The sequence below is a fragment of the Balaenoptera ricei genome, chromosome 13 (assembly GCF_028023285.1).
Source record: "Balaenoptera ricei isolate mBalRic1 chromosome 13, mBalRic1.hap2, whole genome shotgun sequence".
In the NCBI taxonomy this organism is placed as follows: Eukaryota; Metazoa; Chordata; class Mammalia; order Artiodactyla; family Balaenopteridae; genus Balaenoptera; species Balaenoptera ricei.
In genome coordinates this window covers 1,556,413-1,579,860 of record NC_082651.1, presented here as the reverse complement: position 1 = coordinate 1,579,860, position 23,448 = coordinate 1,556,413, and the positions used below count along the sequence as shown (strand labels likewise).

At 38.2% G+C, this 23,448-nt stretch overlaps 1 long non-coding RNA gene across 1 annotated transcript in view; it reads right to left on the bottom strand.

Moving 5' to 3' along the window:
- LOC132376911 (uncharacterized) overlaps positions 1-23,448 on the bottom strand; it is a 192,191-nt gene that overhangs the window by 144,201 nt on the left and 24,542 nt on the right. Inside the window, exon 7 of the long non-coding RNA XR_009506462.1 lies at positions 15,899-16,025. This is a non-coding gene — a long non-coding RNA (uncharacterized LOC132376911). The remainder of the gene's footprint in view (positions 1-15,898; positions 16,026-23,448) is intronic.

Here is a 23,448-nt window from a genome sequence, read left to right as displayed (position 1 = left end):
TTTGGCCAGTGGGAGTCTCATAATAACCATGAAGATGCAGATACTGGGACTCACCTTTCTGTCTCTCCTTCTGTTTCCCTATCATTGATTTTTTTTAAATGTTTGCATACAATAGAAGCTAACTATAGATGACTGCAGGAATACAGAAAGGAAGGGTATCTTAGAAGTTCAGAGAATTTTCATTGTGTGCTGGTTACTGTTACTTTTTTTCTAACAGATTAGATAAAGTTTTACAAGTAAAAGCCAATCAGTTTTCCTGACTGGATGTATTTTTTATACTTCCATCAGAAATATATGGTAATTTAAATTCCTTCCCATCCTCACTAAAATTCAGTGTTACCAATTTGTGTGTGTGTGTGTGTGTGTATGTGTGTGTGTGTGTGTATATATATATATATATATATATATATATATATATCTTTTTTTTTTTTTAATTTAGGCATCTAGAAATTTGAGGTGGCATCTCGCCATTGTTTCCCTGGTGTCTAGCATAAATAGATAAAGAAATGTGATATACATGAATGAATATTATTCAGTCTTACAAAAAGGACATCCTTCCATTTGGGACAATATGAATGAACATGAAGGACATTATACTAAGTGGAATAAGGCAACACAGAAAAGAAATATTGTATTATTTCAATTATATGTGGAATCTACTAAAGTCCAACCCATTAAACAGAGCAGAATCTTGATTGTCAGAAGCTTGCAGGAGGGGAGACGGGGGATGTTGTTCAAATGGTATAAAAATTTGGTTATGCAGGGTGAATAAGTTCGGGAGGACAAAGTACAGCCTGGTCAAACAGTCAATTATGGGGTATATTATACTTTAAAAAAAAATAATTTATCAACAAATCAACAATAACATTCTGAAGCATATCATGCATTGCAACACAGATCATCATTGAAAGTATACTGTTGGAACTTTCCTGGCAGTCCAGTGGTTAGGACTTCGCGCTTCCACTGCAGGGAGCATGGGTTCGATCCCTGGTCGGGGAACTAAGATCCTGCAAGCCGTGGGGCACAGGCAAAAAAAAAAACAATAAAGAAAAAGGAAAGTATAATGTAAAAGAAAAACCTTCTGCTCTGAAAACTTACTCCTTTCCCACATTATCCTTGCACTCATATAACTGTTTCATGTAATTTACTTTTTTATTTTTTATATATTTTTTAATTGAAGTATAGCTGATTTACAATGTTGTGTTAGTTTCAGGTGTAGAAACTGAAACTAAAGTAGAAAATTCATGAACTCCATAGGGGTAATAATTAAACAGCTTAACACACACATCATTTTATTGGCAGTAGACATATTGGGAGATTCAAATTTGAATTAAACCACACATTTTCTTAAGTGCACTGTGTTGCAAATTGTCATTTACATTCATGAACTATAGGTAAAAACAAAAATGCAATCAAGCAATTTTTGGAAACCTATCATTAAAAAGGAAGCAAATTGTCACGGAATTACTACACAAGACTAGGAGAAAAAGTATCCCCCCAAATCTGAGTATAAAATGTATGCATTATTAAGAAAGAATCCTTCTAAATAAGAATAATTTTCACCTGTGACCACGCTTCCATAAAAAATAACCATTTTGAATCACTGGTATCTGTTGCAAGGCAGGAGAATTTCACAGAAAATGCATTACAATCATTCATAAAAAGCTCTAATAAAAAATTTGCATATATAAGCATTTAAAAGACACACACGCTATAATCCATATTTAGAAGAAAAAGAAAAAATTTTTTATAAAGAAAGGAACAAGATGAAAGTTGTAAAACATGCAGAGAATCACTGATGAATAAAATAAATATTTGTGTCTAAATTATAACATGATTGAGATGCACATTGTGAAATATGGATGAAAAATCAAATGATTACTTTTAAAATTTTAAGTATAGTTGATTTACAAAGTTGTGTCAAATGATTACTTTTTGATTGAAATAATCTTATATTTAATAACCAATTTACAAATATGCAATGCCTACTAATTAGCTAATTTAATTCTTACCAAACGTGTTCATTTGAGCATCTTATATTAGATCTTTCGAATCTAAAATCATAGATGATTTTGACATAGAACTAATCAGAAAGTGAAAACATATAGGACAGAGTCCCAGGAAGCTTCATCTTAAATAAGACAAACTTATAAAATGACAGTTATCAAGAAATTAAATAAGATTTGAGGCTTGAAAATAGAGTGGGTAAGGGTCTAAGCTCCCCTAGGGTATCCATCGTAAAGTTATATGAGTTAAAGATGAATTATTTTACCATTAATGAATTGGTGCAAAATACACTTAAAATGTCTAATGTTAGTTCGTCCAAAGGAAATGGAAGTTTTGAAGTGAAACTGAGGATTACATTTTTGCATTTTAGGAAGGTCCTTGATACTCTGAAGGAATTACCAAGAAAAACATTTGCAGGGTGATATTTGAAGTTCCCATAATATTGGGTACTTTAAAGCAGAAAACATATAATATCTGTCCCCAGTTTTCCTCTAATTTTGGCACCAAATCCCAGTATCTCCAGAACTCCTCTCACACACTTCTGAGTTGACATAGAAACAGAGCTTAAAAAGTAAATGGCCTACTTCCCTTCCCTGGTGGCACAGTGGTTAAGAATCCGCCTGCCAATGCAGGGAACACGGGTTCCAGCCCTGGTCCGGGAAGATCCCACATGCCGTGGAGCAACTAAGCCCGTGCACCACAACTACTGAGCCTGCGCTCTAGAGCCCGTGTGCCACAACTACTGAGCCCACGTGCCACAACTACTGAGCCTGCGCGCCTAGAGCCCATGCTGAGCAACAAGAGAAGCCACCGCAATGAGAAGCCCGCGCACCGCAACGGAAGAGTAGCCCCCGCTCGCCAGAACTAGAGAAAGCCCGCGGGCAGCAACAAAGACCCAACGCAGCCAAAAATAAAATAAATAAATAAAATTTTTTAAAAAAATAAATAATGAGACACAAGTTTGGGTGCCTTCTTCTGACATATTCCACTCGGATTTACAACTAGGGAACAGGAGCCTCTTCCCCTAAGGCTCTGGTTACCGAAGTAACAAGTGCTGGGCAGGAAGAAATCCTGCCGCCTTGTGGCCATTTCCCAAAACAGCAACCTTAAAACTATTGCTTAGGGGCACTTAATATTCACAAGGAGTGCTGGGCTGTAAATGATACCTGCCCTCAAAAAATCTCCAGGGGTAAGGATTCGAAAATAATTAAAAACAGGGCAGACTTTCAAGAAGACCATTTCAACCAGTAAATTCTACTCACACTGTTTAAAAAATTATCCATGAAAACAGGCTCAACATCGTGAATTTTTAGAGATCTGCAAGTCAAAACTGCAACGAGGGTTCACCTTGCACCAGTCCGAAAGGCCATCGTCAAAAGTCTACAAGGAATAAATTGTGGACAGGGCACCGAGAAAAGGAAACCCATTTATGGTGCTTGTGGGATGTAAATGGTAAGAGCCACTATGGAGCAGAGTATGGAAGTACCTTTCAAAGGTAAAAACACAGCTACGCTATGATCCGGCAGTCCCATTCTGAAGACTATATGCGGAGAAATCCAGATTTCCAAAAGACACATGCACCCCACCGAGCACTGTAGCATCATTCACAATAGCCAAGACATGGAAGCATAAAAAATGTCCATGGACAGATGAATGGATAAAGAAGAGGTGACACATGTACACAATGGAATAAGCCTCAGCCAGGAACAAGAATGAAAGAATGCCATTTGCAGGAACATAAATAAATCTAGGGAGACTCCTACGAAGTGAGGTAAGTCAGAATCAGAAACACAAATATCATATGATATCACTAATAGGTCGAATTTAAAAATACACACCACTGTATTAATTGAGAAAAGATAAAAGACTCAGAGACTTAAGAAACAAACCTATGGTTACCACAGGGGTAAGAAGGGGGCAATGGTTGAATTAGGAAGTTGGGATTAACTAATACAAACTAGTACGTATAAAATAGATAATCAGCAAGGACCTATGTATACCAAGAAGTTCTATCGCCAACCTGTAAAAACCTATGTGGGGAAAGATTCCGAAGATGAATAGATATATGTCCATGTATAACTGAAAACTTCTGGACGCTTACAGCACACGCAACGTTGTATATCACTGTTACTCCAATAAAAAATAAAAATTAATTGAATTAAAAAAAGATAAGGAGACACAAGCTGTTGGGTGTTGGTCCTGGCACATTCCGCTCTAATTGACAACCGCCAAAGAGGAGATGCCCTCAGGCTCTGGTTGCCTGGGTAACCAGAGATGGGCAGGAGGTAATCCTGCCGCCTTGTGGCCATTTCCCGCAATAGCAACCTGAAGACGATTGCTTACGAGCACTTCATATATTCACCAGGACTGCCGGGCTCTCAATGATACCTGCCATCCAAAAATGTCCAGGGTTAAGTAATCGAAAATAATTAAAAACAGGGCAGACTATCCAGAAGACACTGTCAACTAGTAAATACTACTCAGACTGTTTAAAAGAAAAAGAAAGCACATGAAAAGATGCTCAATATTTTGAATTGCTAGAGACATGCATATCAAAACTAGAATGAGGTTTCACTTCGCCCCAGTCTGAATGGCCATCATCAAAAGGTCTACAAAATATAAATGGTGGCGAAGGCATGGAAAAAGGGAACCTTCCTATGGTGCTGGTGGGATGGAAATGGTAAAAGCCACTATAGAGAATAGTATGGAGGTGTCTTTACAAGTTAAAAATAGAGATATCATATGATCCAGCAGTCTGGCGCCTAAGAGTACATACACCAGAATCCAGAATGGAAAAAAAACATGCACCCAAACGTGCACTGCAGCACCATGCACCATAGCCAAGACCTGGAAGCAACCAAAATGTCCATCGAGACATGAATGGATAAAGAAGTGGTACATGTAGGCAATGGAATACAAATCAACCATGTAAATGAATGAAATAATGCCAACTGCAGGAACCTAGATAAACTTAGAGAGAATCATACTAAGTGACATAAGTCAGAATTAGAAAGACAAGTATCATATGACATCACTTATAGGTGGAATCTAACAATTTACACCAAGGAACTAATTGACAAAACAAAACTATCTCACAGACTTCAAAAACAAACTTATGGTTACCAAAGGGGACAGATGTGTGGAAGCCATAATGTAGATAGTTGGGATTACATATTACATGTAAAACAGATGATCAACAAGGACTGAGGTGTACCAAGGGAGGTCCACCCAACACTCTGTAATAACCTATACGGGAAAGGACTCCAATGAAGAACAGACATATGCTTATGTAGAAACTAAAAACATTCTCTGCCCTTACAACACACACACCATTGTGTATCACTGTTACTTCAATAAAAAATAGAAACTGAATTGAAAAGAAAGCAAGAAGTGATGAGACACAAGCCTTTCAGTGTTTGTTCCGGCACATTCCACCCCAATTTGCAGCCCCAAAATGCCACATCCACTAAGGCTCTGCTTGCCAGTGACCGTAACTGGGCTCCGAAGAAATCCTGCCTCCTTGTGGCCGTTTCCTGAAACAGCAACTTTGAAATGATTGCTTATGCGGCCTTAATACTCACAAGGACTGCAGGGCTATAAAAGACACCAGCCCTCAAAAAAATTCCAGGGGTAAGTAATCAAAAAAAAATTGTTTTTAAAGAAGGGAAGACTTTCATGAAGACACTATCAAAAGGTAATTACTACTCACACTGTTTAAAAAAACAAAAAGCACATGAAATGATGCTCAATATCATGAATTATTACAGTCATGAAAATCAAAACTACAAGGAGGTATCACCTCGCAGCAGTCATAATGGCCATTTTCAAAATATCTACAAACAATAAATGCTGGAGTGGGTGAGGCGAAAAGTGGAGCATCCTGTGTTTCAGGTGGGATGTAAATGGTAACAGCCAATACAGGGAGCAAAAGGGAAGTGCCTTTAAAAGGTCAAAATACAGCTACCATATGATCTGGGAGTCCCATTCCTAAGAGCATATCCAGAGGAAAAAAGAATTCCAAATGAAACATGCACACAAATGTGCACTACAGCACCGCTTACAATAGCAAAGACCTGGAAGCAACCCAAATGTCCATCACCAGATGAATGGATTAAGGAGAATTGGTACATGCACACAATGGAATACTACTCCCGCATGACAAAGAATGAAATAATGCCATTTGCAGGAACACAGATGAAACTAGAGATATTCACAGTAAGTGAAGTAAGTCAGAATCAGAAAGACAAGTATCATATGACATCACTTATAGGTGGAATCTAACAATTCACAACCATGAACTAATTGACAAAACAGAAAAAGTCTCACAGACTTAAAAAATAAACTTATGCTTACCAAAGAGGAAAAAAGTGGGGAAATGTAAATTAAGTGGCTGGGATTAACAAATACAAACTATGACGTATGAATTCGATAATCAGCAGGGACCTAAGTATACCAAGGTAGGTCTGCTCAACACTCTGGAATAACCTATAAGGAAGGAGAATCTAAAGATGAGTAGATGTATGTCTATACATAAATGAAAAAGATTCTGGGCACCTACAAAACACAGAACATTGTATATCACTGTTACTGCCCAAAAAATAAAAGTTTAAAAAAAAGAAGTGATGAGACAGAAGCTTTGGTTGTTTGTTCTGCCACATTTCACTCTAATTTATAACCCCAAAACACGAACCAGAGTTGGTCTTGAAAGAAACGCTGCCGCCCTGTGGCCATTCCCTGCAACAGCAGCTTTAAAATTATCACTAATGGGGACTTCATATTCACACGCACCGCTGGGCTGTGAAAGATAACAGCGCTCAAAAAATTTCTGGGGTTAAGTATTCTAAAAAAAAAACCAAAATAGGTCAGAGTTTCATGAAGACAATATCAACAGGTAAATACTACTCACACTGTTTAAAAAAAAAAAGCCCATGAAATGATTCTCAATATCACAAATCATTAAAGACATGCAAATCAACACTACAACAAAGTATCACCTCACAGCAGTCAGAATGGCCATTATCAAAATGTCTACAAGCAATAAATGCTGGATTGGGTTGGAGAAAAAGGGACCCTCCTATATTGCAGGTGGGATGTAAATGGTAACAGCCACTGTAGAGAACAATATGGAAGTGCCTTTAAAAGGTAAATATACAGCTACCGTATGATCCGGCAGTCCCACTCCTAAGAGTATATCCAGAGAAAATCAGAATTTGACAGAAAACTTGCACCCAAATGTGAACTTCAGCACCACTTACAATAGCCAAGACCTTGAAGCAACCAAAATATCCATCGACAGATGAATGGATAAAGAAGTGGTACAAGTACACAACAGAATATTACTCGGACTGACAATGAATGAAATAATGCCATTTGCAGGAACATAGACAAACCTAGAGATAATCATACTAAGTGAAGTAAGTGAGAATCAAAAAGAAAAGTACCATGTAATATCACTTATAGGTGGAATCTGAAAATTCACACCAATGAACTAATTGACAAAACAGAAAAAGTCTCACAGACTTAGAAAACAAAAACTTATGCTTACCAAGGGGGAAAGATGTGGGAAAGGGATAAATTAGGAGGCTGGGACTAACAAATACAAACTATTACGTATAAATTCTATAATCAGCAGGGACCTAAGTATACCAAGGTAGGTCTGCTCAACACTCCGGAATAACTTATAAGGGAAAAGAATCCAAAAATGAATAGATATGTTTGTATGTATAAATGAAAAACTTTTGTACACCTACAAAACACAGAACATTGTATACTGCTGTTACTCAAAGAAAAAATAAAACTTAAATTAGAAAAAAAAAACAAGAAGTGATGAGATACGACCTTTTGGGTGTTTGTTCTGGCATATTCCACACTCATGTACAATCCAGGAACCCGACTTCCACAACGGCTCTGGTTGCCTGGGTAACCAGAGTTGGTCTTGGAGGAAATGCTGCCGCCTTGTGGCCCTTTCCCGCAACAGCAACTTTAAAACTATTGCTTGTGGGGACTTAATATTCACAAGCACTGTTGGGCTGTGAAAGATACCAGCCCTCAAAACATTTCTGGGGTAAGTATTCTTTAAAAAAAAAAAAAACAAAAAAAAAACAAAAAAAACCCCTAAAAATCGCAGACTTTCATGAAGATGGTATCAACAGGCAAATACTACTCAAAATGATTTTTTTAAAAAGCACATGAAATGATGCTCAATATCGCGAATTACTAGAGACATGCAAATCAAAGCCTTGCAGCAGTCAGAGTGACCATTATCACAATATCCTCAAACAATAAATGCTGGAGTGGGGGGTGGAGAAAAGGGGACCCTCCTATGCTGCTCTTGGGATGGAAATGGTAACAGCCACTATAGAGAACAGTATGAAAGTGCCTTTAAAAGGTAAAAATAGAGCTGCCATACGATCCTGCAGTCCCACTCCTAAGAGCGTATCTGGAGAAAACCAGTATTTGAAAATATACATGCACCCAAGCGTACACTGCAGCACTCTTTACAACAGCCATGACCTGGAAGCATCTAAAATGTCCACTGACAGATGAATGGATAAAAAAGAAGCGATACACGTACACCATGGCATATTACTCAGCCATGAAAAAGAATGTAATAGTGCTGTTTGCAGCAACATAAATGGACCTAAAGATAATCATGGTAAGTGCAGTAAGTCAGAAAGAGAAAGACAAATATATGCTATCACTTACAGGAGGAATGTAAAAATTGATACTAATGAACTAAATTATAGAAGTGAAACAGATGCACAGACTTGGAAAACAAACTTATAGTTACCAAAAGGGAAAGGTGGGTGGATGGGATAAATTGGGAGGTTGGGATGAACATACACACACTAATACATATAAAATAGATAATCAACATTGACCTACTGTATAGCAAGGGAGGTGTACTAAACACTCTATAATAACCTATATCTGAAAAGAAACTGAAGATGAATAGATATATGTATATGTATAACAAGAAGATTCTGTACACCTACAACAAACACAACATTGTAAATCAACTTTAGTCCAATAAGAAATAAGCATTAAATTTAAAATAAAACAAGAAGTAATGAGACACAAGCTTTTGGGTATTTGTTCTGGCACACTCCACTCTAATGTACAACGCTGAAACATGACTTCCATTAAGGCTCTCGTTACCAAGGTAACCAGAGTCGAGCACGAGAAATCCTGCCGCCTTGTGGATCTTTTCTGCAACAGCAACTTTAAAACCAGTGCTTATGGGCACTGAATATTCACAAAGACTGCAGGGTTGTAAATGACCCCTGACCTCAATAAATGATCTGGGGTAGGTAACAGCAAAAAAAAGCCAAAACAGGGCAGACTTTCCAGAAGCCAATCTCAACAGGTAAATTTTACTCACAGAGTTTTTAAAAAAAGAAAAAGCACATGAAATGATGCTCACCATCACGATATATTACAGACGTGTAAATCAAAACTACAACGAGGTATCACCTGCACCAGTCAGAATAGCCATCATCAAAAAGTTTACAAACCATAAATGCTGGAGGGGGCTTAGAGAAAAGGGAACCCTCCCGTGCTTCTGGTGGGATCTAAGGTGGTAACAGCCTCTGTAGAGAACAGTATGGAGGTGACTTGAAAAGATAAAAACAGAGCTACTATAGGATATGGCAGTCCCACTCCGGGCATATATCAAGAGAAAACCAGAATTGGAAAAGATACACGCAACTAAACATGCACTGCAGCGCCATTTACCACAGCCAAGACCTGGAAGCAACAACATGTCCATCGAGAGATGAATGGGTAAAGAAGAAAAGGTACACGTTCACAATGAAATATTACTCAGAAATGAAAAAGAATTAAAGAATGCCATTTGCAGCAATATAGATGGACCTAGAGATGATCATACTAAGTGAAGTAAGTCAGAAGGAGAAAGACAAATATCATGATACCACTTATAGGTGGAATTTAAAAATTGATACCAATGAACTAATTTACAAGAAAGAAACAGAAACTTTCCTGGTGGTCCAATAGTTAAGAATCCGAGCTTCCACTACAGGGGGCGCAGCTTTGATCCCTCGTGTTGGGAGAACTAATATCCTGCATGCCGCACAGTGAAGCCAAAAAAAAAGAGAGAGAGAGAAACAGACTTGCAGACTTAGAAAAGAAACTTATGGTTACCCAATGGGAGAGGTTGGGGGAAGGGACAAATTAGGATGTTGGGAAAAACCTATACACACTAATATATATAAAATAGATAATCAACAAGAACCTACTGTATAACACAGGGAAGTCTACTCAACACTCTCTAATAACCTATATGGAAAAAGAATCCGAAGGTGAATAGACATATGAATATATATAACTGAACAAGATTCTGTACGCCTACCACAAGCACAATGTTGTAAATCAGCTCTACTCTAATAAAAAATAAAAATTAACAAAAAACAAGAAGTAATGAGACACAAGACTTTGGGTGTTTGTTCTGGCACAGTGCACACTAATGTACAACCCAGGAACCCAACTTCCACAATGGCTCTGTTTACCCGAGTAATCAGAGTGGAGCACGAATAAATCCTACCACCTGTGGCCATTTCCACAACAGCAACTTTAAAACATGTGCTTATGGGCACTTAATATTCGCAAGGACTGCTAGGGTGTAAATGACACCTGCCCTCAAAAAATGTCCTGTGGTAGGTATTAAAAAAAAATTCAAAATGGTAAGACTTCCAAAAAGCCAATTTCAACTGTAACTTTTTCTCACACTTTAAAAAAAAAACATGAAAAGATGCTCAACATCTCAAATTATTTGAGACATGCAAATCAAAACTATGAGGTATCACCTATCTCCAGTCAGAATGGCCATCATCAAAAAGTCTACAAACAATAAATACTGGAGAGGGTGTGGAGAAAAGGGAACCCTCCTATGCTGTTGGTGGGATGTAAAATGGTAAGAGGCACACTATAGAGAACAATATGGAGATGCCTTTAAAAAGCAAAAATAGAATTCTGCCACTTGCAACAATGTGGATGGGCCTAGAATATTTATACCTAGTGAAATAAGTTAGAGAAAGACAAACACTCTATGTTTTCACTTCTATGTGGAATCTAAAAAATGCAAGAAAGGAATATATATAACAAAATAGAAATACTCACAGAGAACAAATTAGTGGTTACCAATGGCGAGAGTGAAGGGGGGAGGGAGAGATAGTAGTTTGTTTCTCTTAATCCAATACCCCTATGTATAAAATAAACAAACAAGGATATATCAGACAACACAGGGAAATATAGCCATTATTTTGTAATAACTTTAAGTGAGTGTGATCTATAAAAATATTAAATCCATATGTTGTTCCCGAGACTAACGTAACACTGTAAATCAACTATACTTCAATTTAAATAATCCATAGGGTGGCTGAGTGGATTTTAAAAAGTACAATTATATACTGTGTACAAAATATTTATGTTAACTTTAAATCCATATATAGGATAAAACTGAATGATTGGAAAAAAGATATTCCATGCAAATGATACTTGCCTGACTAGTCTATTATCAGGCAAAAAAGACTTTAGGTCAAACCTCTCAAAGAAAAGACGGTTATCCTAAGTGATAAAGGGATTAGTTCATCAATCAATTATGACAATTATAAATATGTAAGTATCCAGCGTTGGAGCCTCTAAACATATAAAGAAAATATTAACACATATGAAGCTGAAAATGTGCAGAAATTAAATAATGGTAAGAAACGTCAATACCCAACTTTCAACACTGTATAGCTCATCCGGACAGAATATTAATCAGGAAACACTGAACATGAACACACACTTGATATCAAGTGAAACTAACAGACATATGTAGTACATTCCACTCAACAGCAGCAAATTTCCATTCTTCTTAAGTACACATAGAACATTTCCTAGGATAGGTCAAATATTAAGCTGCAAAACTAGTCTTCAAAAATCCAAGAAGACTGAAATCATATCAAGTATCATTTCCAACCCCAATGGTATGAGACTGAAATGCAATATTAAGAAGAACTGAACATTCAAGAACCCTTAGAAACTGAACAAGCTCCTCAACAGCCAATGCATACAAGAATAAATCAAAAGGGAAGTTTTAAAAGTCTTAAAATTGGAAACACAAAGTACCTACATTTACGGAATACAGGAAAAACAATTAAATTCAAAGAGTTATGTTTACAGTAATAAATGCATATATTTTAAAACTTTTTCTTGAGAGGGGATCAAGATGATAGAGTAGGAAGATACTGAGCTCCCCTCCTGCCACGGACACACCCAAATTACAACAACTTACACGGCAATTATCGCTGAGAATGACCTGAAGACTAGCAGGGAAGGTTTTCCACAACTAAAGACATGAAGAAGGAGAAACCACAAGGCAGGCAGGAGGACTGGAAACACAGTCTAGCTGGAACCCACGCCTCGAGCACAGGGACCCACAGCTGGAAGATATCACAACTGCACAGGTCCTCCACACGGAGGGAAGGGTCTGAGCTCTGCATCAGGCTGCTCAGCCCAGGGTTCCTGCCCTGGGAAGAAAAGAACACAGCGGGTCTGGCTTTGAAAACCTGCAGGGCTTACTTTCAGGAAAGCTGGAGGCTAAAGAAAACTGAGACTTTGCTCTCACAGGGCACACACGCATCTCACACGTTCTCAGTCCCTGTGCAGAGCCAGCAGTGTGAAAGACACCTGGGCCAGACCCACTTGCGAATCTCGCAGAGCTTCTTGGAAAGGCAAGAGGCAGCTGGGACTCCCGCGAGGAACTGAGACACTGGCAAGCAACATTTTAGAGGCTTCCCTGGAACTGATTAGAATCAGGGGCCTGCCCCACCCACCACCATGCCCACAGCACTCCCGCACCACGAGGCCTCACGACCAGACACACTGGGGGCCTACCCTGTCCGCCTGTGCGCCCAGAGCACCACACAGCCGCCCACAACGGAGGGCTGCCTTGGCTACCAGCACAGCCACGGCAATCACACACCGCAGGGCCTCACAGCCGTTTAGGCCAGGGGCCAACACCGCCTACCAGCTTGTGCGCAGCAGGTGGCCCTGCCGTAAGAGACAGGTGTGTGCAGCCCACACAGGGGACACCCCTGGAGCATGCGGCTCTGCTGGCCGGCGGAGAACGTGCTGCTGGGCCCTATCACTCATCTCCTATACGAGGCCACTTCTCCGAGACCCGGCAATGCAACAACCTGAACCTAAGGAATAGAAATGCACAGAGAACTAGGAAACTAAGGAAAGAGAGGAATATGTTACAAATGAAGTAACAAGACACAAGGTCAGAAAAAGAACTAGAGGAAACAGAGATAAGGATTCTATCCGGAAAAAAAAAGTGTTCAAGGTAATTATAACAAAGAATCTCACCCAAGTCAGGAGAAGAATAGATGGACATAGTGAGAATTTCAACAAAAAGTAATAAAATATCAAAAAGAAGCAAACAGCTGAAAAATAAAATAACTGAGGTTAAAACACACACACACACACACACACACACACACACACACACACACTCTCACACAAACTAGAGGGAAGCAACATTAGATTATACCATACAGAAGAAAAGATCAGGACTTCCCTGGTGGTGCAGTGGTTAAGAATCTGCCTGCCAATGCAGGGGACACAGGTACGAGCCCTGGTCCAGGAAGATCCCACATGCCACGGAGCAACTAAGCCCATGTGCCATAACTACTGAGCCTTCGCTCTAGAGCCCACGAGCCACAACTACTGAGCCCACGTGCCACAACTACTGAGCCCGCGAGCCACAACTACTGAAGTCCGTGCACCTAGAGTCCATGCTCAACAAGAGAAGCCACTGCAATGAGAAGCCCATGTACCACAACGAAAAGTAGCCCCTGCTCGCCACAACTGGAGAAAGCCTGTGCACAGCAACGAAGACCCAACGCAGCCAAAAATAAATAAATAAATATTTATTTTTTAAAAAAGAAGAACAGATCAGTGAAATGGAAAACAGAGTAGTGAAAATCAACCAAGCTGAAGAGCAAGAAGATAAAAGAATTAAGACTATAGGCAAAGAGACCTCTGAGACAACATCAAGAATATTAACATGAGCATTATAAGGGTCCCAGAAATAGGAGAAGAGAGAAGGGGCCAGAGAACTTATTAGAAGATATAATAACTGATAACTTTCCTAACCTGGGGAAGGAAAAAGACATCCAGGTCCAGGAAACACAGAGTCCCAAACAAGATGAAGACAAACAGGTCCACACCAAGACAGACTATAGTTTGTGTCAAAAAAATTAAAGATAAAGAGGGATCACAGAAGCAGTGAGATAAAAGCATCTAGTTATGTGCAAAGTAGTCCCATAAGACTATCAGCTGACTTTTCAGCAGACTTTGCAGACCGGGAAGGAATGACAGAATATATTCAATGGGCTAAAAGGAAAAAACCTACAACAAGAATACTCTACCAGCAAGATTACAATTCAGAACTGAAGGAGAGATCAGGAGTTTCCCAGACTAGGAAAGCTAAACGAGTTCATCACTAATACAGCAGCCTTATAAGCAATGTTGAAGCAATTTACTTAAACTTAAAAGAAGTCTCACTAATTACTGATAGTAACAAGAAAACACACAAAAGTAAAAATCTCACTGGAAAAAGTATACATACAGTAAGGGTAGTAGATCAAATGCTTATTAAGCTTCTGTAAAGAATAAAAGACAAAAGTAGTATATGTTTTTTTAAAAAGAGAGGGTCCAAATAAATCAGAAATGAAAGAGGTGAAGTTACAACAGACACCACAGAAATATGAAGTGTCATAAGAGATTACTACAAACAATTATACAGCAACAAATTGGACAACCTAGAAGAAGTGGATAAATTCCTAAAAACATAAATCTTCCAAGACTGAGTTAGTGATAAATAAAAAAATCTAAACACATCAATTACTAGAAATGAAACCATTAGTAATCAAAAAACTCCCAATAAAGAAAAGTCCAGGACCAGGTGGCTTCACTAACAAATTCTACCAAACATTTAAAGGAAAGTTAACATCTATCCTTCTCAAACTATCCCAAAAAATTGAAGAAGAAATGCTTTCAAACTTACTCTCTGAGGCCAGCATCACCCATATATGAAAACCAGATAAACACGTACCAAAAAAGGTAAATTAAAGGCCAATATCCCTGATGAACATAGATGCAAAAATCCTCAACAAAATATTAGTAAACTGAATTCAACAATACATCAGAAGAACCATACCCCATGATCAAATGGGATTATCTCAGCAATGCAGGAAGGATTCAGTATATGCAAATCAATTAAGAGACACACCAGATTAGCAGAACAAAGGATAAAACATATGATCATATTCATACCTCCAGCAAAAGCATTTGGCAAAATTCAACAAAATTCAACATTTGAATTGTGATAAAAACTCTTGAGACTTCCCTGGTGGTGCAGTGGCTAAGAATCCATCTGCCAATGCAGGGGACACAGGTTCAATCCCCGGTCTGGGAAGATCCCACATGCCGCGGAGCAACTAAGCCTGTGCGCCACAACTACTGAGCCTGCGCTCTAGAGCCTGCGAGCCACAACTACTGAGCCCCTGTGCCACAACTACTGAAGCCCAAATGCCCTAGAGCCCATGCGCCACAACTACTGAAGCTTGCGTGCTCTAGGGCCTGCATGCTGCAATTACTGAGCCCGCACGCTGCAACTACTGAAGCCCGCACGCCTAGAGTCCATGCTCCACAACAAGAGAAGCCACCGCAATAAGAAGCCCATGCACCACAACGAAGAGTAGCCCCCACTCGCCGCAACTAGAGAAAGCTCACAGGCAGCAACAAAGACCCAATGCAGCCAAAAATAAATTTTAAAAATTAAAAACAAAAACCTCTCAACAAAGTGAATATAGAGGCAACATACCTTTTTATAATGAAGGACGGGGACTTCCCTGGCAGCCCAGTGGTTAGAAATTCGCAATTCCACTGCAGGGGGTGCTGGTTCAATCCGTGGTCAGGGAACTAGGATCCCGCATGCTGCGTGGTATGGCCTAAATAAATAAATATATAAATACATACATACGTACATACATACATACGTAAAATAAAGGGTATAAATGACAAAAGCAGACCTAACATCATACTTAACAGTGAAAAGCTGAAAGCATTTCCTCTAAGCACAGGAACAAGACAAGGATGCCCACTCGCACCACTTCTATTCAACACAGAATTAGTAGTTCCAGCCACAGCAAAAACCCAACAATAAAAATACATAACAGGATCTAATGTGTAAAGGAAGTAAACTGTCATTGTTTGCAGATAACATGATAATATGTGGAGAAAACCCTAAAGATCTCACCAACAAATTATTAGCATAAATAAACTCAGTAAATTTGAAGTATACATATTTTTTTTCTTTTTTTCATTAATTTTTATTGGAGTATAGTTGCTTTATAACGTTGTTAGTTCTTCTGTACAGCAAAGTGAATCAGCTATACATATACGTATATCCCCTCTTTTTTGGATTTCCTTCCCATTTAAGTCACCACAGAGCAATGAGTAGAGTTCCCTGTGCTATACAGTAGGTTCTCATTAGTTATGTATTTTATACATAGTATCATTAGTGTATATATGTCAATCCCAATCTCCCAATTCTTTCCACTCCCCCTTCCCTCCCTTGGTGTCCATATGTTTGTTCTCTATGTCTGTGTCTCTATTTGTTTTGCAAATAAGATTATAACATTTTTCTAGATTCCACATATATATGTCAATATATGATATTTGTTTTTCTCTTTCTGACTTAACTTCACTCTGTATGACATTCTCTAGGTCCATCCATGTCTCTACAAATGACCCAATTTCATTCCTTTTTTTATGGCTGAGGAATATTCCATTGTATATATGTACCACATCTTCTTTATCCATTCATCTGTCAATGGACACTTAGGTTGCTTCCATGTCCTGGCTATTGTAAATAGTGCTGCAATGAACACTGTGGTACATGACTCTTTTTGAATTACAGTTTTCTCTGCGTATATGCCCAGTAGTGGGATTGCTGGGTCATATGGTAGTTCTATTTTTAGTTTTTTAAGGAACCTCCATACTGCTCTCCATAGTGGCTGTATCAATTTACATTCCCACCAACAGTGCAGGAGGGTTCCCTTTTCTCCACACCCTCTCCAGCATTTATTGTTTCTAGATTTTTTAATGATGGCCATTCTGATGGGTGAGAGGTGATACCTCATTGTAGTTTTGATTTGCATTTCTCTAATAATTAGTGATGCTGAGCATCTTTTCATGTGTTTGTTGGCCATCTGTATGTCCTCTTTGGAGAAATGTCTATTTAGGTCTTCTGCCCACTTTTTTATTGGGTTGTTTTTTTGATATTGAGCTGCATGAGCTGTTTGTATATTTTGGGGATTAATCCTTTGCCAGTTGCTTCATTTGCAAATATTTTCTCCCATTCTGAGGATTATCCTTTCATCTTGTTTATGGTTTCCTCTGCTGTGCAAAAGCTTTTAAGTTTAATGAGGTCCCATTTGTTAATTTTATTTTCATTGAAGTATACAAAATTAATATACAGAAATGTGTTATTTTTCTCTGCACTAATAAACTAACAGAGAAGTTAAGAAAAAAATTTATGATTGTATCAAAAACAATAAAATACCTAGGAATAAATTTAACCACAGAGATGAAAGGCTTCTATCCTGAAAAGTATAAGACACTGATGAAAGAAATTGAAGATGACACAAATAAATGAAAAGATACCCCATGATCCTGGATCGGAAGAATTAATCTTTTTAAAATAACCATATTACTCAAAGCAATCCACAGATTTAAAGAAATCCCTATCAAAATACCCATGGCATTGTTCACAAACAGAAGAAATAATCCTAAAATAAATACAGAACCACAAAATACCCACATTGCAAATGCAATCCTGAGAAAAAAGACCAAAGCTGGAGAGAGCATGCTCCCTGACTACAAAGCTACAATAATCACAAAAACAGACACACAGATTAATGGAATAGAAGAGAGACCTCAGAAAAAAACCCACACACTTATGGTGAATAAATCTACTACAAAGGAGGCAAAAATATACAATGGAGAAAAGACAGTCTCTTCAATAAGTGGTGCTGGGAATACCGGACAGCTACATGTAAAATAATTAATTTAGAACATTTCCTCACACCAGAAAGAAATATAAATTCAAAATATATTAAGGAGGGGCTTCACTGGTGGTGTAGTGGTTAAGAATCTGCCTGCCAATGCAGGGGACATGCGTTCGAGTCCTGCTCCGGGAAGATCCCACATGCCGCAGAGCTACTAAGCCCGTGTGCCACAACTACTGAGCCTGCGCTCTAGAGCCCGCGAGCCACAACTACTGAGTCCGTGTGACACAACTACTGAAGCCTGCGTGCCTAGAGCCCGTGCTCTGCAACAAGAGAAGCCACCGCAATGAGAAGCCCGTGCAAAGCAACGAAGAGTAGCCCCCCCTTGCCACAACTAGAGAAAGCCCGTGTGCAGCAACGAAGACCCAACGCAGCCAAAAATAAATTAATTAATTAAATTAATTTATTAAAAAAAAAAAAGAATGGAGGCATCAGCTAAATCCTTTTACACCCACAGCTGACAGAGGGCAGGGGAGTTTGACTCACTAACCTTCTTTCCGTGCGCTTCTCCCTAATAAGACAGTCCATTTAGAACTTGTCAGGTGGGGGAGAACATCATGTAGTGCACTAATAATCTCTACTACAGACTCTGAAACAGCAAAAGTACAAAGATGATGAATCCTTCCAAAGGGTTCTGTCTATATTGTTACAGTGGTTTCCTTCCCACTGTGAACACTTTTCAAACCCTATCACTTGAATTATGTTTTTATTTTTTTCAGCACCAAGAATGTTAATCTATTGTAGTTACAGAGAAGGTAAAGAATGAATTCACACAACACTAAAAAAATACAAAGTAACTACAACAACAGCAGTAAAAAAACAGAAAACAATGAAAGGGTAATTTTTAGTCCTTATCAACGATTAAGTTAAACTTTAACGGACTAAATTCTCAAATTAAATAACACAAAACGGTTGAATTAATTTGTAAAAAGAACCTACAATATGCTGTCAACAAGAGGCTCACTTGAATTTTAGGGACATATATAGGTTAAAGTGAGAGGATGTAAAAAGATATTCCATGAAATGGCAGCCGAAAGAGAGCAGGAGTAACTATACTTGTATCTGATAATACATATTTTCAATCAAAATCAGTCACAAGAGACAAAGTATGTTAATATACACTGGTAAAGGGGTCAAATTATCAAGAGACAATTTTAAGTGTAAATATACATGGACCCAATACCAGAGTATGTAAATTATTAAAGCAAATATAAACTGGAGAAAAAGCAATAAAGTAATAGTAAAGCACTTCAATACCCCACTTGTAAACATTGAATAGATCATCCAGACAGTAAATTAATGAGAAAACACTGACCTGAATGACACTTCAGATAAGTAAACATAACAGATATATACAGAACACAGGACTTGTAAGACTGGTCAAATCAGTGTTTTACTGTCTCTGTTAATCAGTGAAATTGACCTTCCCGTGAAGAGGCAGGAATAATATAAGAAGAGAAGACCCAATGGAGCTTTAATTAATTAATTAATCAAAAAAAAAAGTAAACCACTGAACTCTAAGGGACAATGTAGCTTTCAATGAATTAACAATTTTGGTTGGGATGACCTTGGAGAATAAACCCACCTCAGTGATTAAAATTTAGACCAACTAATCAAAATGCTTTATCACCTATTGTTTTAAAACACTGATCAATGGAACAAGTTATACTAGGGATAACAGTGTAATTGTATTCTAGAGTTCATATCAACAATAGGGGTTATGACTTGATGCTAGATCAGGACATTTCAATGGTGTGACTGCTATTAATGGTCTGTTGCTCAACGATTAAAGTCCTACCTGATCTGAGCTCAGACTGGAGTCATCCCAGTTGGTTTCTGTCTATTATATGTAGATTTCTCCCAGTATGAAAAGACAAGAGAAATATGGCTTACTATACAAAATGTCTTCAAACTAATGATGATATAATCTGCATTCAATTAATTTATACATACCCTACTGTAGAACAGGGTTTGTTAGGGTGGCAGAGTCCAGTAATTATGTAAAACTGAAACATTTATCTGCAGTGGTTCAAGTCCTCTTCCTAAGAATATGTTTATAATCTACATTTTTTCACAAATTACACAATTTTACTCACCATAGCATTCCTCATATTAACTGAATGGAAAATCCTAGGCTATATACAAATCCAGAAAGGGCCAAACATCATCAGTCCCTATGGATTATTACAACCCATTGCTGATGCAGTCAATTATTTATTAAAGAACCACTATGACCATCAACATCATCAATTTATCTATTATTGCACCAGTGCTAACCTTAACCCTGGCTCTCACTACATGAATTCCTCTTCCCATATGTTATCCACTAATTAATATAAATGTAGGCATACTATTTATATTAGCCATATCAAGCATAGCCTTTTATTCTATCCTCTGATCTGGATGAGCTTCAGATTCAAAATACTCATTGGAGATCTATGGGTAGTAGCACAGACAATCGCATATGAAGTAACATTAGCAGTTATTCTCTTATCAGTCCTGCTGATAAATGGATCATTTACACTTTCAACAGTAATTACTGCACAAGAACACGTATGCCTAATTTTCTCCTGACCCCTACCCAAAATTTGATTATCTCTATACTAGCAGAAATCTAACAGAGCCCCAGTTGATTTAACAGAAGTAGAATTGTATTTGGCTTCTATGTAGAAAATGTAGCAGGCCCATTCGCCCTGTTCTTCCTAGAGAATATGTCAATATCATTATAATAAACATTTTCACAGCAATCTATTTTTAGGAGCATTTCACAACCCCTTTATGCCAGAATTATATACAGCCCATGTCATCATTAAAACACATCTAACAATCTCCTTTCTACGAATTCAAGCATCCTACGCACAATTTTGATATGATCAGCTTATACATCTCTTATTAAAAAATTTTCACTGCTCACATTAGCCCTGTGTGTATCAGAGGGCTAATCACATGGCCTGTCATCACATCAGGCAACCCACCACAAACTTAAGAAATATGTCTGACAAAAGAGTTCCTTTGACAGAGAAGATGATAGAGGTTTAAACGCTTGTATTCCTGGAACTGAACTTACTCCTGAGAATTGTACGTTCTCCATGCCACCACATTACACCACATGCTATAGTAAGGTTCTCTAAGTAAGCTATCAGGCCCATACCCCCAAAATATTGTTGTATATCCTTCCAATACTAATAAGCCCTATTGTTTTTACTATCATTCTATGGACCATTTTCTCAGGAAACATAATTTTAGTAACAAGCTCACACTGGTTAATGGTATCCCCATTCTAATAAAAACATGAACCCATAAGCTACAGAAGCATCCAACAAATATTTCCTAAAACAATCCACCACATCAATACTACTTATAATGGCTATTATCGTTAATCTAATATACTCTGGTCAAAGAGCACAATGAATAACAAGAATCTTTAATCCAGCAGCATCCACCCTCATGACAATCGCCCTTGTCACAAAAGTAGGACTTTCCCCATTTCACTTCTGAGTGCCTGAAGTCACACAGGGCATCCCATGAACAGCAGACCTGATGCTATCAACATGACAAAATTGCACCCCTATCAGTTTTATACCACATGTCACCATCCATCAACCTAAATATACTATTAATCATAGTGATATTATAAATCATAGCTGGAGGCTGAGGCAGACTTCGCCATACTCACCTGGAAAATATTACACCCTCCTCATCAATTGCCCATATAGGATGAATAACAGCTATTATAATGTATATTCAGATTATAACAATCCTAAACATACTAATTTATATCATAACAACACTATCTTCTTCCTATTTATGCCCAGATCATGTACTACAACAGTATCATTATCACACACGTGATAAAACACCTCCCATCACAATCATTTTCCTCACCATTATAGTATCATTAGGACATCGCCCACCACTATCAGGGTTTTTACCCAAATGAATAATTATCCAAGAGATAACACAAATAACATCACTCTACCAACACTAATAGCCATCGAAGCAGTACTCAGCATGTTTCTACTTGCAGCTAACATACTACACATCACTAACTATATTCCCTTCAATAAACAACAAAAACATAAAACCATTTGAACATACAAAACAACCTTCTTATCATTACTAATCATAATAGCCACACGATTACTACCCTTAACACCCATTCTATCAGTGCCAGACTAGGAATTTAGGGTAGCTTAGACCAAGAGCTTTCAAAGCCCTGAGACGTATAGTTTAATTAATGCATAGAATTAAGGATTACAAGACTATCCTACATCAATTGAATGCAAATCAAACATTCTAATTAAGACAAATCCTTACTAGATTGATGAGCTCCCACCCCAGGAAATTTCAGTTAACAGGCAAATCCTCTAGTCAACTGGCTTCAATCTACTTCTGCCATCAAGGAAAAAAAAGGCAGGAAAAGCACCGGCAGAGTTGAAGCTGCTTCTCTGAAGTTACAATTCAATTTGTTGATTCACCACAGGGTTTGGCAAAAAGAGGGCTCAATCTCTGTCTTTAGATCTACAGTCTAAAGCTAGCTCAATCATTTTACCTCTGTTCATAAACGGCGGATTATTTTCAACAAATCACAAAAGATAACGCGTTTTATATTTACTCTCTGGTGCTTGAGCTGGGGTAGCACGCACCACCTTCAGTCTGTTAATCTCGGCTGAGCTTTGCTAACCTGGAGCGCTACTCGGAGATGCCCAAACCCGTAACGCAGTCATACAGTCCCTGCAATGTGATAATTTTCTTTCTTTATTACAAGTGCAAGTTCTGTTGTGACTATGTTACAGATTTGGTTGTACCCATTATGATTGCGGGGTTTGAATACTGACTTGTGCCACTGATAAATGGGGCACCTGATAGAGCACGTCCCCGAATAAATCATACAAACTTTTGACTACCTCCCCCATCATTCTTACTCCTACTCGTATCACCAATCGTAGAAGCTGGTTCTGGTACAAGTGGAACTGTATATTCAGCTCTAGCCTGCAATCTGGCCCACGCAGGAGCCTCTGTCGACCTAACCATTTTCTCCTTACTTTTAGCAGGTGTCTCTTCTATTCTTGGTGTTATTACTTTTATTACTACAAGCTTTCATATAAAACCAGCAGTCATGTCCCAATACCAAACACCAGTATTTGTTTGATCTGCCCCAACTGTAGCCGTATTACTATAATTATCACTCTCAGTCCAAGCAGCCAGAATTGCCACACTGTTAACAAACAGAAATCTAAACACTACTTTCTTTGACCCTGCAGGAGGAGACCCAGTCCTATACTAACACCTATTTTGATTC